The 15526-nt window shown below is 39.8% G+C and overlaps 1 pseudogene; it reads right to left on the bottom strand.

Annotated features, from left to right (window-relative positions):
* Nucleotides 1-4817: 4817 nt before the first annotated feature.
* Nucleotides 4818-13616, bottom strand: LOC129374094 (B-cadherin-like; annotated as a pseudogene).
* Nucleotides 13617-15526: the final 1910 nt, after the last annotated feature.

Here is a 15526-nt window from a genome sequence, read left to right as displayed (position 1 = left end):
CAGAGTGTTGAGACAGTTCAAAAGAGTGGAAGAATTGCTGTTTTTTTTTTTTTTTTTTTTAAATTAGATTTGTTGAGCTTTGCTAAGACACAATCTTTTTTCTGCTAACGAATTGAACGACCAAAAGACGTGAGTTATTTTTATAAAATTGACCTACTTAAGTTTCTTATCTCTTTGGAAAAACTCTTATGTTATGAACAATTAGAGTTTGAGACATTTCAAAACAGGGGTAGAATAACTGTTTTTTCAAAAACAACAATGTTTGTTAGCTGTTGCTAAAAGACAAGCTTGTTTTTCTTGTAATTGAAATGAATTAAAGAGATAAGTGGTTTTTTTTAATCAAATTTACATACCATAAGTTTCTTGTCTCTTACAAAAACACTGATGTTTTATGAACAATTAGTGTTGACAAACTTTCAAAAGACTGTCAGAATTACTATGTTTTTGGGTCAATATTTGTTTAGCTGCTGTTTTTCTTGTTGAAACGAAGTAAAGATCTTATTTTTATAAAATTTACCAACTCCAGTGTCTTGTGTTAAGTAGATAAATGAATATTTCAGAACCACTTATGTTTTATTAATCAAACAGAGTGTTGAGACAGTTCAAAAGTGGAATTGCTGTTTTTTTGTTTTTTTTTAAATTAGATTTGTTGAGCTGTTGCTAAGACACAATCTTTTTTTCTAACGAATTGAACGACCAAAAGACGTGAGTTTTATTTTTATAAAATTGACCTACTTTAAGTTTCTTATCTCTTTGGAAACTCTTATGTCTTATGAACAATTAGAGTTTGAGACATTTCAAAACAGGGTAGAATAACTGTTTTTCAAAACAACAATGTTTTGTTAAGCTGTTGCTAAGAGACGAGCTTTCTTTCTTGCAACGAATGAAAACGAACCAAAGACCTGAGTTTTATTTTATAAGATTTACCCTATTATAAGTTTCTTGTGTCTAAGTAGATAAATAATCTTTCAACAACACTTATGTTTTATGAAACAATGTAGTGTTGAGACACTCCAAGACAGGCAGAATTACTATGTTCTTTTAAAAAATATTTTTTTGTCAATTTATCAAATTATCTACTATACATTTCTTGTGTCTAAGTAAATCAATAATATTTCAAAAACAGTTTTGTTAAGCGTTGCCAAGAGAGATGCTCTTTTCTGGTAACGAATTGAAACGAAGTAAAGATCTTATTTTTATTTTAGAAAATGTACCTACTACAAGTTTCTTGTGTCTTTCAAAGACACTTATACTTTTAAGAATCAATAGAGTGTTGACACATTTCAAAGGAGCGGCAGAATTACTATGTTTTTTCCAAAAATAACAATAGCTGTTCGTTCAGCTGCTTCTTAGACATAAGCTTGTTTTCTGGTCACGAATTGAAACGAAATAAAGACCTGATTTTTATTTTTAGAAAATTTACTAACTTTAGGTTTCTTGTGTCTAAGTAGATAAATGATATTTCAACGACACTTCTGTTTTATGAAAAATTAAGAGTGTTGATACACTTTAAAAATAACGGCAGAATTACTATGTTTTTTTCAAAAAATAATATTTGTTAAGCTGTTGCTAAGAGACGAGCTTTTTTTCTTGTCACGAATTGAAACGAACTAAAGATCTGAGTTTTATTTTTTATAAAATTTACCTATGAAGCCAGGAGTAATGATGCACACAGAGCTTAAAAAAATAGAATATAGAAGAATAGTTTTCTCTCTCTCAAATGCAGATATATAAAAAATAAAATTCCCTTCTCACCCACCGCGGGTGGTTTTATCCTCTGAGCTCGGGTCCTCTACCAGAGGCCTGGGAGCTTGAGGGTCCTGCAGTATCTTGGCTGTGCCAAGGACTGCACATTTCTGGACTGAGATGTCTGATGTTGTTCCTGGGATCTGTTGTAGCCACTGCTCCAGTTTGGGGGTTACTGCCCCGGGCCCCGATGACCACAGGCACCACTGTGGTCTTCACCTTCCAGGCCCTCTCCAGTTCTTCCCTGAGGCCCTGGTATTTCTCCAGTTTCTCGTGCTCCTTTTTCCTGATGTTGCAATCACTTGGTATTGCTACATCTACCACAACGGCTTTCCTCTGTTATTTATCCACTACGACAATGTCTGGTTGGTTCGCCATTACCATTTTGTCTGTCTGGATCTGGAAGTCCCACAGGATCTTAGCTCTGGCGTTCTCCACCACCTTTGGGGTGTTTCCCACTTTGATCTCGGGGTTTCCAGTCCATATTCTGCACAGATGTTTCTGTACACTATGCCTGCCACTTGGTTATGTCGTTCCATGTACGCTTTCCCTGCCAGTATCTTGCACCCTGCTGTGATGTGCTGGACTGTCTCAGGGGCCTCCTTGCACAACCTACACCTTGGGTCTTGTCTGGTGTGGTAGATCTGGGCCTCTATTGCTCAGTGTATATATATATATATATATATATTATATATATATATATATATATATATATATATATTATATATATATGCTGAAAAAACATGACCCGTATTCAATCACGGTTAGCTTCAGTGAAAATGGCGGCCGTAGCTTCACAGAGCTAAACTCTAACAACGGGTAAAAACAAACGGCAGTGGCATTGAGAACTCGGATCTTCTGGTCAGGTGGCCATATAGTCACCTTCCTCCAACCGGTCTCGGTGCACAAAATGTCCTTCTCTTCTGTTTGGATTTTAGTGCCACGATACATGAATGAGTTTTTTTTTAATTTCCGGTCATTTTAGACCTCTCTGTAACAACAGCACCACATGCTGGCAAAAACAAGAATAACAACCAGTCGGTGAAACAAAAACATGCCTTTAAAATACATTTGACAGGTACCCATTTTTTCACCTGGTTATACCTACTTTAAGTTTCTTATCTCTTTTGAAAAACACTTATGTTTTATGAACAATTAGAGTGTTGAGACACTTTAAAAAGAGAGGCAGAATTACTGTTTTTCCAAAAAATAATATTTGTTAAGCTGTTGCTGAGACACAATCTTTTTTCTGGTAACAAATTGAAACGAAGTAATGACCTGATTTTTATTTTTATAACATTTACCTACTACAAGTTTCTTGTGTCTAAGTAGATGAATAATATTTCAACAACACTTATGTTTCATTAATCTAATGAGTGTTGACACACTTCAAAAGATTGGCAGAATTATTATGTTTTTTTCCAAAAATAACAAGATTTGTTAAGCTGTTGTTAAGAGACTAACTTTTTTTCTAGTATCGAATTGAAATGAAGTAAAGACCTGAGTTTTATTTTTATAAAATTTACCTTCTTTAAGTTTCTTGTCTCTTTCAAAAACTCTTATGTTTTATTAATCAATGGAGTGTTGAGACACTTCAAAAGCGGCAAAATTATGTTTTTTTCCAAAAATAACAGTATTTGTTAAGCTCTTGCTAAGAGACGAGCTTTTTTCTGGTCACAAATTGAAATGAAGTATGATCTGATTTTTATTTTGAAAAATTTTACCTACCATAAGTTTCCTGTGTTTAAGCAGATAAATAATATTTCAAAACCACTTCTGTTTTCTGGACAATTAGAGTGTTGACACACTAATTGTTGTTTAGTCTGTTTTATTCATATCAGAACTGATGTTTCTTAGAACTGTTTCTATTTTGCAGTGTTGTTGTGTGATTGTTTCTGTGTGTGTTTAAATGATCTTTTTATCACCTTGCTTCAAGAAAAATTTCCCTTAGCGGACAATAAACTGATATTTTGCTTTCTGAGCTCATAACGTTAAAAAGACATTTTTGGAATAAAGCATATTCTCTTGCTGCTGTGAGCTCAAACCAGAGTTAAAAGAAAAAGTATTTTAAAAAATATGCGAAACGACAACTACCAACACCAAAAGGATATTTACAGAAATTATTGCATTACAATTGAGCAAAACAGTAAAACATCTCAATGTTCAACATCTTACAGACATTTACTGTTAATTCTTCAAACTTAGGGAGATGCATCTTTGGCGAGCTCCCAAGGTCTAGCGACAGTTAAGTCCATAATTATTCATACTCCAGGTTGATTCAGAACGTTTATGATCATCATTCAACAAAATGATGATCACATTGTTTTATTTTCAGAAAATAAAACAATGTAATCTGTTCTATTTACCAACGATCGAAAATTGAATTCATTTTTTTTCTGGAAGTTGGTGTCAACAAAACATTTTACTGTCTTTAGTAATTAATAGAATCCATATTTTGATAACAGCAATCAAACTCTTTTTATATTGCTGATCAGTATTTGCATTTCTTTTTACTGTATTTCGCTGTTTTGTTGCAATGAACCCCAAGCCTTCCAGGTTGAAAGGTCTCCTCACCATCACCCTAATTTTTGCTCCATTCACAAAATTTTCCTAGTTTACTGCTAGAACGACAATATATGTTGAAATGTTAATTAATAATATTACTTCCGAAACAAACAAACAATAAAACATCTTAGTGAATTTTCAAGATTACTTAAGCTAAATCTGACAGGTGTGTAAATAATTTTGGGCTGAATTGTAGAATACCAAAGATGTCCATAAGTTTTCAAGTTTTGCACAGACTTCACCGATGAATCTCGATGCCAATGAGGGCGTGTGTTCAATAAATACAGTAAGTTCTGTATTGGAAAACAAAAATATAAATGTCATCTTTCACATGTCATTTCTGTCCAAAAGGCAAACAAAAAACTCCAAAATAAAAACTTATTTTATCTTTCAGCAACAACTAATGTAGAACAAAGGTGATTAAACTGAAAGCAGACATTGAAAAAATTCTCATTAATATTCAAATTCACCAAACATGTACAATATGACTTCATTCTGTTCTCCTCTTTAGTATCAGGCAGTTTCTTAAACGGGAACCTCTTCATTCAGATAGTCATATTCCGGGTCTTGCGCGTCAGAACCGCCTCCCTTACAGTCAAACGCCAGCAGGATGTGAGGAAGAAAAGAAGGGAAAAATGAGTACAAGAAAAATAAACATATAAACAAGTTGTTGTTTTTTTTAAAGCGTTCAACGCATTCATGCACCTTATTTTGGTGGCGTTATTAAAACGGCATATGTTGATTGTAATTGTGAAATTGAATTTGTAGAAAAAATATTTGTTTAATGTATTCAATTGTGCTTTTACGAGTCCAGAACAACACTTATCGACCTTCTGCACGTGACGTCACTCTTTGAAATTCAGCCTCTTCCGCCATGATGGACATCCAAATAACCTACGCGCTCCTGTCAAATTTACATATGGCACCCTGATGTCGCTTTTAATTAGTTGATTTCGCAGTGAAATGATCACAGGATGCTGCGCGGTCGGCAGCACAAACCGGTAAGAAGTTATACAAACATGTTGTATAACTTTCAATGAGGAAAGACATGGCAGCAATGGACAGCAGCCATCAATCATAATTACTATCAGCCCTCTGTGTATCCGCCAGGTAAGAAGATTAACCTTCATATATTTTATAGGTAAGTGTGATTATAAATATATCAAATATTGCATTATGGCAAAGGTACTAATCATCAGTGAACATGGAAACGATGCTCCACCGTCGTGTAGCCTAGCATGTACGGGCAAAACTGGTTAGCATCTCGTCTTCTGCACGTTTTTAAGGCTGCTCTGGTTCAAGGGGAAACTGTTTATGACATAGTGACATAAATCATGTTTTGTGAATTCAGGCAAAGTCAACCATTTCAAGATTTGGTAAATGTCTCCATCTGTGAACCTTAATCAAGTCTGTTACGCTAAAAAAAAAATAATTAGCTCGACTCAAACAAGTAGAAGCCAAGAATAAACTGGCAAGAACAATTTCAGTCTGAAGTTTTAACTGAACCGTATGAATGTCTGAGCAGAATCAGCCTTTGTCCCTGTTCACCTGAATGTTCTCTCTGTCGTCCATCATCTCTTCCTCAAACTTGTCTTTGACGTGGAGATGGTTGAATTCAACAGGTTCCTCTGCTGCTTTTCTTCGCCTCACAAACAGAAAGAACGGCAGCCCCAGCACTAAATGAAGAGAAGACTCATAATCACTGCGGATGATGGTGTTGTAAATTCTATTGCCCTGATGGAGCAAGAAGCTTCTTATCCCCTAAAGCCTCATCCTATGATCACACAAGTTTCTCACATTAATCTTGCTCAAAAGGATCAATTACCACGCTCTTTGTGCTACGCAATCACAGATTGATGTGAGTTTTCTCAGTGTTTCTATATTCACTATCACATGCTTCTGTCATGTGCTGTCATAATGTTTAGCAGCCCCATTCGTCAGATGTGAACAAAGTGTCGGTGTCATGTTTTGTGGTAGAGATGGTGAGCAAGATGCAATGGACCCATTTATTCCACACCAGCCTAATGTGTTCTCTAAAGAGGGTTCTATCTTAGGGGTTGGATCATTTAGAGGCTGCTACTGGAAAATTTAGTGTTGAATATGAATAAAATCATTGTAATATTAGTTTTATCTGAAGCATGCACTTGTGTAGTGAACTTTGTTGATTGTAAATTATTTACATGTCCAACTTCATAGACATCAGTGTTTGTCTTGTGTTTTTATGATAATCATGCAACATACTAGTTTCCAGATTCTCAGTTTAAAATGGTTCTTGGTCTCTTGAATTCAAAGCTGTTCCTCAAACAGCTTTGAACAGAAGCTTAACCAGATTCAAACTCACTGAACAGCAGCATGAGGATGCCTTTCAGTATTCCCAGGATGACTGACTGGTTGGAGCCACCGACAGTATTTCTCCTGCCGGGTCACTACTTCTCCAGTGCAGTCACTCACTGTAGCTGTGACCTTGCTGACCTGAGACAGACCAGAGGTGTCTGAAACAGTCATGGCTACAGTGTAATCTCTCTCCTCTAGCTCACGGTTCGAAGTCAGAATAATCTCTGTTCCTGCAAGCAAGAGAACAAAAAAATAAAATCATTTATCAGACGTTCAATCAAGTTTCGATTTCTCATTCTTCTTCACTTGAACAACTTAGGTGACACTTAAGTTGTTCAAGTTGTTCACTTGAACAACTTAGGTGACACTTCTTCTTCACTTGAACAACTTAGGTGACACTTCTTCTTCACTTGAACAACTTAGGCGCTGTTCTTGCCAGAACTTAAAGTTCTGGCAAGAACAGCAGCAAACTGGGTAGCATCAAAGAATGAGAGATGATAAGCAAAAATGCTCGATCATCCGTTTCCACTTCGATTACACTGTAGTTTCAGCAAATATAATACATATAAATATAGTGGTTAGTCTGTTCTGCCTCTAAATGCAGATTCCTCCATTTGTTGGTGATGCTTGTGGACTGAATCACGATGAGTTGGGTTTATCTCGGATACATACTGGCGTCGTTCATCCTCGCGATCCAGTCGGCCTTAGCAGAGTCATGTAAGCTCACGCTGTACGGAGAAGTAAAGCCTGGTCCATCTTTATCTGTCACAGTCAGCAGCCGAGGAGCTGGTTTCTTGTTGCACACCTGAACAAACCAAATGGATTTAAATTCAGTTCGATACTAATAATATTTTCAAACACAGAACTCTACACAACAACCAGGCCTAAGAAATGTTGATCTCCTAACGGGGGTACACACTGTAATAGAACGTTCTTCAATAAAGGGGCGTTGTCGTTGACATCCTCAAGTTCAATGATCAGAGTTCCAGTTCCTGTCGCTGGGATCGGATCTGGAGGCATGACAGGCAAACAGCAGTGAAGCATGTCGACACCTTCAATGATCCTCTGAGGAAGGAGTTCAAAATCTCTTCAAGAGAAATATTGTAAAGAACTCTTTTCAAGTCAATTCTAGAATTGAATTTTTGAGTAAATCCTGGAATTGTAGTTGTGTACTTTCACAGAGATTTTTTCCCTTTTCAAACTTTCATTCCAGCCTTTTTGGGGAAAGTTGCTTTTTTTTGTTCAACAGCTTCGTTTTTGTTTTGGGTGCTGTGTAGTTGAACTGATTTTGGAAAGAATTTCTTTTATACTTTGCAATTCTAGTTTTGATACACAACCATTGTGATAAAGTGGTTTACAACAGGGAACAACTGTCTAACATCTGAAAAGCTGAAATAATACCATAGCTGAAGCCAGAAATCCCAGAGGAGTTGAAAAGGAGGCCGAAGTGGATGAGCTTCAAGCCCTGACAAGGACTCGGAAAGGGAATAGGTAATACAGTGTGTGATGTGTTTTACTGAGTCAAGGCTGCAGGGTTTATATCCCCAACTCCAACATCTCTCTAATTTTTGAATTTGAACTGAATTGAAATTTAGCTCAAACCATTAAATTAAATTCCTTTTAACTTCCACCATGATTTATGAAGAGTTCTTCCAAAACCATGAAGACCGTTAACGGTCACACCCACCATCATCATAAGCACCAATCAGAGCTGTGTATTTGTCTTCCTTAACAAAGCTGGATTCTCTGTCCATCTGGTTTCTCACTGTTATCACACCAGTCTCATGATCAATGCCAAGCCAGCCAGCTGGGTCATTGAGTATTTTATACCTGGACATCAAGGACAAAAATGTATATAAATGATAAGACAAAGCCAGACTTTATAAGCAGTATGACAAAACAAAACAAAAACACATCCATCTATAGTAATGTTTCCTGCCTGATTAATTACCAGTGGGAAAACAAACTTGGTTCAGAAGTACAGCATAAATGAAAGGTAATTTATGCAGTGACTCTTCAAGTTGGAGGATTTTCTTACCTGACCCTTTGTTTGAACGCAAAGTCAAAGAAGCTGTGTACCTCACCACAACGCTGTTCACGGCAAGATCCTCCCTTTTAGACACACGCCGCTCTACTGGTTCAAAGATGGGATGTTCGTTGACATCCAACACAGTCACCACCACTGTGGCAGTGGAAGTGACCAATGAAACAAGAGCAAAAGGAGCCTCGTTCACCACTCTGACCAGTAGAGTGTGCTTACTGGATCTCTCAAAGTCCAGACTCTGGTTTAGTAAAAGAAAAATCATCTCAGATCAACTGATCAGACATTAGCAGTACAATCACTTAACTATGCTATGTTTATAAAAATGTCCCTTTATTAAAAACAGTGCAATAAAGAATCACATTTATTATTTATGCTCCAGCAGTGAGAACCTGCTGGTCCTCCTACCTTAGTAGTAGTGATGATTCCTTCCTGTTTGTTTGTTCCTGTTTCCACAGTAAAAAGGTTTTGTGGATCTCCATCAATAATGCTGAACTTTGCCTTCCAGGCTGCAGTATGAGGCTCATCCCCGTCTGTCACCGACAGCTTAACAACTAGAGCGTCTACTTCATTCTCTTTAACTGTGGCCGTGTACTGAGACACAAGATGCAGACGTCACCCAGAAAAAGTTCCACACGGTCATTGTATGATCATCTATTATCAGTTTGTGATTTGTTTTTCATTTCATGGACACGCCAATAGCATTCAGGGTGATCTACTGCTTTACTGGTCACCTACTGCACAAATCGATTCTGATAAACAGATTTAAATATAATCAGCAGATTAATAAAAGTAGTCACGTGTTCTACTTACAGAAGGTTCTGTAAAGACCGGAGCGTGATTGTTGCTGTCCGTCACCTTGATGATCACTTCGGCAAATCCAGTCTTACCTTGTCCGTACATGTCGGCTGCCTTTACTTTCAGTTTGTATCGAGGGATTTTCTGTTGTAACAAACATGGACTTGAATCAACAACTTTGCCTCCGAGCGACAAATTAAGTCCAGAGCAACTTTGATGGATCAGTTGGCTGATCACTGCATCACATGTTGGGAGAAATAATCTGAAGTGAGTTTTATAAAACTTGCCTCAAACTTATTTAGTGAATTAAATTATTCTCCACATGAAGGTTGAATTCCGACCAAAATGTAAAGCTCCATGGAAATCTGACCGTGAGGACTTAGTGAGACACTCAGACTACCCTAACAGTCTTTGAAATGTGCTATAGAGATGTAGTTGATTGATTCATTGATTAACTGAATTCCCACCTCTCTGTCCAGTCCAGCTTCTTTAACTATGATGTCTCCAGTTGATGGGTTGATGGTAAACATGTTGGGACTGGGCTGCTCTGGGCTCTGGCTCATTATAAAGTACCTGATATCAGAGTTGTCAGTATTTGGTGCATCAGCATCTGTGGCCACGACCTGAATCACCTTAAAACCTAATCAAGAGGAAACACGAAGCAGGTCAGTGAGAGCAGAGACATCAGTTTATCAACAGAGATTTAACAATGAGGCTGAGCTGAGAAGCTCTTCTTGTCTAGCTGATGATTCCAAGTTCCATTAAAACTCAGGTCAAAGGTCTTTCTAAATTTTGATAAATCACTAAAAGTCATCACAGTGACATCAACTGAGATGATGGCAGATTTTCTATTTGTATTTAAATTGTTGCTGAGTTTGATAGGTGAGGCAGGATTAGCTTTGTAGCACAATTCAGCTACAAGACAATTCAAAGAGCTTTACATGGTTTAGATAAAAATACACTTCAGTGATATAATGCGGGAAAACAAAGAAAAGTTGGAAAGGCTAAAATTGCACATTAATGAATATTTATCTCTAAATAAATTGTCTTCGATTTAAAGGAACTCAGTGTTTCAGCTGTTTTGCAGTTTTCTGGAAGTTTGTTCCAGATTTGTGTTGCATAGAAGCTGAATGCTGCTTCTCCATGTTTGGTTCTGGGTATGCAGACCAGAACCAGAACCAAGGCCTCTGTCCAACTGCCAACTATCTTGTTGCTTGCCACAATCAGTGTGAGAAGTTTTGTAAAAAAAAAAAAAAAAAGAGAGAGAGAGAGAGAAAAAGTGTGTAGCATACACCATAGAGTGTATGCCAAGCCAATCGGTGGCGCTCTAACACTGTCACAGAATGACAAAAAAAAAAGAACACTGAACGTCACCATGTTACTCATAAAAGTGAGCTCATTGTGGGATCCAAAGAGAACTACAGCAATCCATCCATTTTCCGTCCCCCTTCTCCCTATCGGGGTCGGGAGGTGCTGGTGCCTCTCCAGCTGCGTTCCGGGCGAGAAGCGGGGTTCACCCTGGACAGGTCACCAGTCTGTCACAGGGCAACACAGAGAGACAAACAACCATGCACACACACACTCACACCTAGGGAGAATTTGGGAAGACCAATTAACCTGACAGTCATGTTTTTGGACTGTGGGAGGAAGCCGGAGAACCAGGAGAGAACCCAGCATGCACAGGGAGAACATGCAAACTCCCTGCAGAAAGACCCCGGGCCGGGAATCGAACCCAGGACCTTCTTGCTGCAAGGCAACTGCGCCACTGTGCAGCCCTTCAGCAGTCATAGTTAAAAAAAAAAAAAAAAGTCTCAGCTCACATGTATACACTGAAATATGAAACCGATCCACTCTGGAACCCTCTTTCAGAAATGATCTCTTCTGGTCTCTCAAAAAGCCGAATCCGTGTGGACAACAGAATAAAACAAAAAAACTTGCGGATAAATCTGAAACGGTCTCCTTGTGGCTGAGGCACAACGAGTTCATCTGCTGAACAAAGACCGAGAACGTGACTGCAGACTGAGGAGGTCATTCAGCCTCAGTTTCCTCCTCGGTCTGCAGCTGATTCAGGTCACAAAGGCTAAAAGTTGCAAATATATAAATAAGATTACATTAATGCACTTATATCTACACATGTGAACAAAGACGTTAATGTGTGTGATTTTACCTATTAGTGACGCCTCTGGAACTTCTCCCTCATAGATGGACTGACTGAAAACAGGTTTGTTGTCATTCTGGTCAATTACATTGATTTTAATTTCCATTGGCTCCTCTGCAGTTGCACCTTCCTCTGCAGTAACATGGACTGTGAGCTGTAACATGATGCCATTTTTTTAATCACCAGAACAATTATATTGTGTCTTTCTTCTTTCATAATGATGAAAAATAATTTGGTTTTTACTGAATACATTTCTGTGTAGGTTTTAAAATTACTTAATATTCTAAAAAGTTTTCAATAATTACAGTGAAGTATTCTGTGACAGATTGAGTTACTGAATCCTCTTTACAGCCAACATAAAAACCTCTGAAGAAGACGCTGAGCTCAACTTCCTTCTTCACAAAAATGGAGCAGCGTCAGATTTTAATGCTTGGAGGATTTCTATTTTGTTTTTGGAAAAGATCTTCTAATACATGAACCAAATAATGAAACTATTTGATGATGAAATCATGAAAATAACTATTACTAGTTTCAACTATTTTAGTTGTGTTTACCCAGAATACTCTGCGCTACACTCTGCTTCCTGTTTTTTGAGAGGCCTCCGGTCCGGTTGGCATTCACATGTGAATTCAAACTGTACCAGAGTTCACTTCATCAGAACTGAGTCTGAGGTTTCTGGGCTCTTGATTTCTCCTTTTTTTTTTGGTCTGCATCAGAGTTTGACTGCACATTCACACGATCCCAAACCAACTGGACTTTCTAGTTCTATTACGGTGGCGAAACAGGACTGGTGTGGATGAGGCACCCAACAGATAGCAGAGAAAACACTGACCAGGTACTTGTCCTGTTTCTCTCTGTCCAGTTCCTGTGTGACATACAGACGACCAGTGTCTCTGTCCATGGTGAAAAGACCAATAGGAGGCTGATCTGCTCCAGGACCGGTGACGCTATAATAGATCCTCCGACAACAGGCATCCCCGTCCTCCACCGGTCCATCACCACCAGAACCGCCAACCACACCCCGCGGCTGGAACCAGGGCGCAGCACCACGCCGAGGACGCGGCCAGCAGCAGCAGCGGCAGAGCGGTCAGCAGCGGCAGCGCGGTCAGCGGCAGCGGCTAGCGCCTGGAGCGCAGCGAGGAGGACAGGAACGCAGCGGCTACCAGCAGTTTGAGGACCCGCTCTTCACCACCAAGGTCAGAGCGCTACACAGGCTGCTCAAAGCCTCCACCGCCTCCTCCTCCACCGCCTCCTCCTCCACCGCCTCCTCCTCCACCGCCTCCTCCTCCACCGCCTCCTCCTCCACCGCCGGTAACCTGTGCGTCCCACCAGGTGGGGACCTTAAATAAAAAGGTGAACTGGTCACTCGACCTAAAGTAAAAGTATGTGGTCCTGGGGGACTCGAATGTGGGCAGGTTCCCGCCCTTCAGCAACCCGGACCTGCAGGTCGTGAGTTTCCCTGGGGCCAAGTGGGGGGCACCTGACTCACCTTTTTAACAAGGCTCCGGTGTTCCAGCAGGTGGAACGGTTGATCCTCTCGGTGGGGATCAACCACAGGTCCCAGGTTGACAGGGAGAGGATTGTGCAGGAGATGGAGAATGCCCTGGAAGCAGCCAGGGAGAAGTGTCCACAGGCGGAGATCTTTGTCCCCGCCGTGAACTTCTCCCTGGCTCTTCCTCCATACCAGCAGGTGACCTTAGCTCTCCTTAATAGGAATATAGCGCAGCTTAGCCGCTACATCCCCGCGCTGAACAGGCGGGACTTCAGTGTTGCCGGGACAACGTCCACTGGACCCCGTCCACCGCGGCTAAGATGCTGAACCACTGGGCCCAGTGGTTAAATTAGAGAGCCCCACTAGCCTGCCTGGGAAGGAGGGGCACTGTAAACTTGTATATATAATGTATGTAATCTGTCTAAGTCTTTCACCCTCAGTGATGCACAGTGCTCCCTTCTTACCAAGGGCTTGACCTTCATCCCCACACAGGTCGACAGTCTGAAGCAGGTCAAGATGCAAATGCGTTTTGACCTGCAAAAATACCACAGGAGACTGAAATTGGCCATTTATTATAAAGATGATGTTGATAATGTTAATATTACCCATTTGCCTTTCATGCCGGAGTCCGACTGGTCCCCTCCAATCGCCGCTCTTCCTCCTGAGGTGGGCAAATTAATTTCCCAAGATCTAGACTATTTGGATAACAAATTTAAATTTATTAAAACTAAACCAAATTTGAATTCGGCTGAAACTGGGCACTAAAAGAACTAATCTCGAACAAGAACATCATAATCAAACCTGCTGATAAGGGCAGCTCCATAGTCATCATGGACAGGGAGCAATACCTGTGGGAGGGATACAAACAATTGAACAACCAAACATATTACAAAAAATTAGACGCCCCAATTTACACCGATACGGCCCCCCTTGTAACCAAAATTTTAGAAGACCTACACAAAAAGAAATTTATCAATTCGAAACAAAAAACTTACCTGAGCGGCGCCCCTGAGCCGAGAGCCAGGAGGTTTTACCTGCTCCCCAAAATCCACAAGGAGCCTGAAAAGTGGAGCTTGCCGCACGAGATCCCTCCTGGCAGGCCGATCGTCTCTGACTGCGGTAGCGAAACCTACCGCACAGCAGAGTTTATCGATCGCTACCTATACCCCTCATCAATTCGGCACCAAAGTTATATTAAGGACACCTACGATTTTGTGGAAAAAATTTAATTAATCTCTCTACCTCAGGACTCTATTCTATTTACTATTGATATTGACAGTTTGTACACTAACATTGACATAGATGAAGGAATTGGCTGCATTAAAAACATTTTTTTGAAATATCCAGATTCGAGGAGACCAGATCGAGAACTCATCAAATTATTAGAAATTAATTTAAAGAGGAATGACTTTATATTCGATGGCCAATTCTTTCTCCAAATCAAGGCCACGGCCATGGGGAAGAAGTTTGCACCAGCTTATGCAAACATCTTCATGGCTCAGTGGGAGGCCGGGGCCCTTAGTACATGCAGGAAAACACCCCTGCATTACTACCGGTACCTGGATGACATCTGGGGGGTCTGGACACATTCTGAAGCCGAATTCCAGGAATTCCTCCAGCACCTGAACACATACAATCCATCTATCACAGTAAAGTCACTACCAGCGTTAAAGCGGTCGACTTCCTGGACACAACCACATATAAAGGAGAAAACTTTGACACAACACATAAATTAGAGATTAAAGTTTTCTTCAAACCCACAGACACACATGCTCTGCTATTTAAAACCAGCTATCATCCAAGGCACACTTATGCTGGCCTAATCAAATCACAGCTCCTCAGATTTCAGAATTTGTTCACAGAAAACAGACTTTAAGGAGGCAACTAGGATTCTGTTTTCTGCTTTAAGTAAGAGAGGATATTCCAGATCTTTCCTGAGAGCATGCAGGAAGAACTTCCTTGAGTCCAGACCCCCCGATTCATCACCAATGGTTCCTCTGATCACTACATTCTCCTCCTCAGCAGGACAGTTTTGTGCATAACATCAAGCAGAATTCACCAAATTCCAATCAGACACCTCTTTGCTGCAAAATTACAGAATAATCGCGGCCTACAAAAGAAACAAGAACCTGAGGGATTTCCTCGTCCGTGCTGAGGTCCGACCTTTGAATGCACCAAAGGTCAGGGGTCAGAGCGAATTCTTTAAACAGCTGCACTGGGTACAAAACAGACTCAAAAACACAATTTTCAAATTAGACCCATCAGGAAACCCCAAATCAAAAAATTGTGTTTATTTAATAACATGTCAAATCTGTAAGATCCAGTATGTGGGTGAAACGGGCAACAGCCTCCTTACCCGTTTCACCCAGCATAGATATAATATTCAAAAGAA

The sequence above is a fragment of the Poeciliopsis prolifica genome, unplaced genomic scaffold, assembly GCF_027474105.1.
Source record: "Poeciliopsis prolifica strain line A6 unplaced genomic scaffold, Auburn_PproV2 SCAFFOLD035, whole genome shotgun sequence".
NCBI lineage: Eukaryota > Metazoa > Chordata > Actinopteri > Cyprinodontiformes > Poeciliidae > Poeciliopsis > Poeciliopsis prolifica.
Note: the sequence above shows the minus strand (reverse complement) of the source record. Positions and strands in the feature narration are given on the sequence as shown.